Source organism: Rousettus aegyptiacus, unplaced genomic scaffold (assembly GCF_014176215.1).
Source record: "Rousettus aegyptiacus isolate mRouAeg1 unplaced genomic scaffold, mRouAeg1.p scaffold_m13_p_11, whole genome shotgun sequence".
In the NCBI taxonomy this organism is placed as follows: domain Eukaryota; kingdom Metazoa; phylum Chordata; class Mammalia; order Chiroptera; family Pteropodidae; genus Rousettus; species Rousettus aegyptiacus.
Genome location: NW_023416286.1, coordinates 24,886,108 through 24,890,891, shown reverse-complemented (window position 1 = coordinate 24,890,891; position 4,784 = coordinate 24,886,108). Strand labels below are relative to the sequence as shown.

Genomic DNA, 4,784 nt, shown 5'->3' with positions numbered 1-4,784 from the left:
TTTAAATCTACCTCCTTTCCCACACACTTTTTCTCTTGTAAATACTGTACTCATTTGTTTCCTGTTTTCTCTTTATTTTTAATTACTGTGTGTTTTTTGTCCTTTCTTTTTTATTCTCAACACTGTTTTTATACTCAATGAGTTATAATCATGACAGTATTCCCACAAATCATTGATCGAGTTTCAAATTATATTCTCCTCTTCTCTGACCCTCTTTTTACCCATGACTCTGCTGCACTGTCTTGCAGTTGTCCAGGAAGCTACTGTCTATCACTTAGTCTCCAGAGACAGATATAAGAGAAGTGGCAGAATTGTTCCAGAAGTGGTATTGAGGAAGAAATCAGTTAATGGTTTGTTCGAGATTTCTCTCTCCTATATAAATTACAGGAGGGAAGTTTTTGAGTATATTTATCAGAAATGTTTTAAAGTCCTTGCTGCTGATTCCACCATCTCTACAATCGCATGATGTGTTTCCCTTCGCTGTTTTTCAGGTCAAATTTTTCTCCTTGTTTTATTATTTTAGTTACTTTTTAAAAAATTGGATTCTGGGTTTTGTAAATGCTACATTGTTGAATATCTGTGTTTTGTATATTTTCAGTAGTTTTGAAGTCTATTTGGGCCTTTAGTTAAGCAACTTGAGGATCACTTTGGTCTTTCTGAGGATAATTTTTAAATGATCTTATGTCCATTGAGGAGCCTTTCTCTAGGTTTAATCTAAACATACTATTATGACATAATGAATGCATTCCTGTTTTTTCCAAATGTCTTGTCAGAAATCAAATCTTGGGCACAGTTTGAACTCTGGGAATAGTGCTGCTTAGGTTTGTATCCTTTCCCCAACTCTTATAAATTGTATGTGACTCAGCCTCCCTGAAATCATATTTCTAACTTTTTAATTCAGCGAGATTGCTGTCTTCTGCTTGAGGCTCCCCTCCCTGCACCATGGACTAATATTTGTCATTAGGTAGAAACTGGAGGCGATTGTATGGCTCACTTTGTTTGATTTTTCTCTCTCTGGGGTCGCAGTCATGAAAATCTGCTGTCTGGACTCAACTTGTTCACACAGTTTGTTTAATTTTCTAGTTGTTTTGGTGGAAAGGTAAGTCCAGTATAGTATCAATTTCTCCAACATAACCAAGAAAGTTTATATTTTATTCGAAGGCATGGTTTCAGTGTATTCTGTTCAGAATAAGACTAAATTTAAAAGAGTAAATATATTCAAGCAAAAGTATTATGTAAATAAGAATGTAGGTGTTACTTTATAAAGTGAAATGATCATTAAAGTAGTATGAGCATAAATGATATTTAGTGAACACTAATTTAGTTTATTGGTTTGGCAAAGAATTAAGCTGTGAAAAATAGGACCACAAATTATGTAAAATCTTGCAGGTGTAGAATTGTCACAGCACCGCAGACATTTCTTCCTCATAGGGTGCATGAATGTCGATGGAATAAACTCTTAAAAAGATTGAATTGCCTTGTACTCCATGCTAAAGCATTTAGAGTTTACATCAGAAATACGTGTGGTTATACTGAAGAATTTTAAAGTAATATGATCATATTTCTATTTTGGAAAGAATATGTATTTTGCTATCTATGTAGAAAATGGAGTTGATCAGGCCAAGATTAAGATTAGAAACCTTGTAGTAAACACTTGCAAAATGCTTGTAAACATTCAGAATGGGATATTGAAGGACTTAATTAAGGCATTGATAGTGAGAATGAGAAAACAGACAAATAATTTTAAACACATTAAGGGACTATAGATAGCATGGAAAAGTATTGCAGTCAAAGAGGGTTGGGAAGAGGAAAGTTAAAGGCATTTTTTTTTAGGTGAATAACGATCTTCTCATGATTCTGGACTTGATGAGAAAGAGGACTATTTATGGGAGAAGAATTTTGCTATATGTGTGTATATATATACACACACACATATATATACACACATATATACATATATACACACACACATATAATATTAATTTAAAAAACAGTGATATAGTCATTTTATTGCCCTTGGCTTAGGTCAGAAACTTATTAATATGTTATGCCTATATGTTAAAAATACTAATATGAAGAGACTTGGAGAAGACATGAAAAAATAGGAAAAGATATTAAATATCTAGAATAAAAAGTCTAGAGTTAATTAGCTATGATATGAATAAAATTCTATCAGTATGCTTGAGCTTAGTCAAAAGACAAAAACAGAAGGACTACGAGTAGTTCTCAGTTTCAGAATAAAAGATTTAGCATAAGAAATATAACTTTTGTTCAATATGGAAGATTCTCTGAAAAAAATCAATAAGGGTAAGATAAAAAATTTGCTAATTAAAATTTGAGTAATTCCTAAAATTGAGATTTCATTAGAGATAATATCCTCTAATCAACTATTGTATAGATAGTAGGTATAGGCTTTGCCAAGTACTAAGTACAAAAGAGTTAAGAACAATAAATTTCTTGATCTCTTGAGGAAATTTCCAAATAAAAAATAATGCATCTTCACAGGTCTAAGGTGCTGTAGAGATTATATTTACAGATATACACACACATTACTAAAACTTACTAAAACTAATCTTCTTTTGAGATTGGAACTGTAAGTAAATTGATGTAAATTATTAACAACATTAACTATCAACAACCTGTGAAACAGTACTTATATATTCTAACTTAGATAAAATTTCTTAAAATAATATTTTCTACATATGAATGAGAATTTCAAGCTGTAAAAATACTATCATTTAACAGTCTCATTACTTTATTTAAAAGAAAAATTATAACAGTTCAAGAAATAATACATAAAAAGTCTAAATTTTGTCAAAGACAAAATTTTATAGTAGTCATCTTAATTTATCACAATAAAACATAATTTAGATCTATATTTATCTTTTATTGATGATTCCAATTATATTCAAATTTTCAATGAGCTCCTGATTAATTTTTTTTTTTTTTTTAGGCTAGGCAACCCTTGGTTGACCTCATAGATTGCAAGGACCTTGTCAGCTTACAATCTCTTATTTTTTATTTTTCACGTCTACAGCACCTGGTCTTCCTAGGTGGTCTCTCATCCAAGTACTAATCCTGCCCGACCCTGCTTAGCTTCCAAGACCAGACAGGATTGGGCTGTTCAGGGTGGCATGGTCGTAGGCTTGATTAATTTCTTTAGTTATCAATCCAATCTCATTATTTATGTCAGCTGGTAGGCACAGATGTCCCCTATATTTGAGTCAGTCTGGTCAGTCAGAGGCAGAATATGGGACGACTTGGAATAAACTAATGATGATTCCAGACTCAGGACTGAATGGCAGGGCCCTAACAGCTGACTGTCTATTTTAACTTCCAAAGCTTATTCACTAATAAGCAGAGGAATCAGAACTCAGGAGTGAGTTGTAGCAAATATTAGGCCCCCCAAAACATCACCCACTACTCTAAGGGCAGACTCCTGCCTAGGTTTGCTTTGATTCATACTCTGCTGCATGATCTTGTCTCTCTTCTCTACCATTACACATTCAAAATTCATTCTATTTCTCTGGTTGGGTTGGTGGTTCTTGCCATAGTATGGAGCCAAGAAGAAACCATAGGAGTATATATACTGCCTGCATAATGTACTCCCTAAATATTGTAACCTAATGTTTCAGTGTCATTGGGGAGAAGAAAAGTATGTGTCTGTTGAAAATACAGCAGATTATAAAACACAGTAGAAAATTAAATCATATTTATATATGCAACATTCACGTATCTGTGTTTGGTGATGTCAACACTGTAAATTTTGAACATGCTAATTAAAACTAACTGCTAAACCATCAACGCCATCTTGTGGAAAGATCTGCTACTGCTATTGCATATTGTGCCCTTACCCGCCTTAACTTCAGCTCCCTACCAATGAGCAGTTTTCTTCTCCAGATCATAGTGCTGCCCTAATAAAGTCCAACATTCAGTAGAGGTGTTTCCATATAGAGACAAATCTTAAATCTTAAATTCCAAATAGAATTTTATAAAACCTCAGCTCCTCTATTTTGTCTAATCTCTCCAAATCATATTATTCTGCTGCTGTGAAAATGATCCCCTCTTCCTCAAAAGTGATTGCACTGAGCTTCTTTGGCTATTACATAGATATTCAATGAAGCTGATTAAGCGCTGATAAATATTTTCAGTTTCAAATGTGATGTATATTCTGAGCCCTTCATAAAAAGTCATTTTTATTTGCTGGACAAAACTGTGAATGTTTATGAACAGAAATGTTTTAGATCAAGGCTCACATATTTATCCAAAGTGACAATTTCCTTTGGCTTGACTACCTGTCTTTTCCAATGTCTGTGATAAAGACAAGAGTATTTAGAGAAGGACATGTATGGGATAAGTCTTTCAAAATTAATTTTAGCTAAGCCACACAAACAGAAACTACAATCATATTCCTGGAAAAAGAAATTTTTATAACCATCATACGATATAGCAGAAATTCAGAGAAGAAAGTAGTTTAAGCAAAACCAGGATATCAAAAGCACAGAGTAAAAAGTTGGCCAATATCTCATGGATTTCAAAAAAAAATTTATTTAGCATGCAACAGCTATAATAAATGCAATTGTTCTGTACACCAACAATATACCTAAAATATAGAAGAGACAGAAGAGACGGAGTGACGTCTGTTGACTCCGGTTATAAATTGAAATCCCAGTGTGTGCACTGACTGTTAAAGATAAGCTTTTGGTATTTATGAGGGATAATGGTGAGATTTGGACTCAAATGAGACAATTGAAATATCATGGTAAAACCTTTTAACGTGATTT

General features: G+C 33.0%; 1 pseudogene; it reads right to left on the bottom strand.

Moving 5' to 3' along the window:
- Nucleotides 1-3,028: 3,028 nt before the first annotated feature.
- Nucleotides 3,029-3,146, bottom strand: LOC118609816 (annotated as a pseudogene).
- Nucleotides 3,147-4,784: the final 1,638 nt, after the last annotated feature.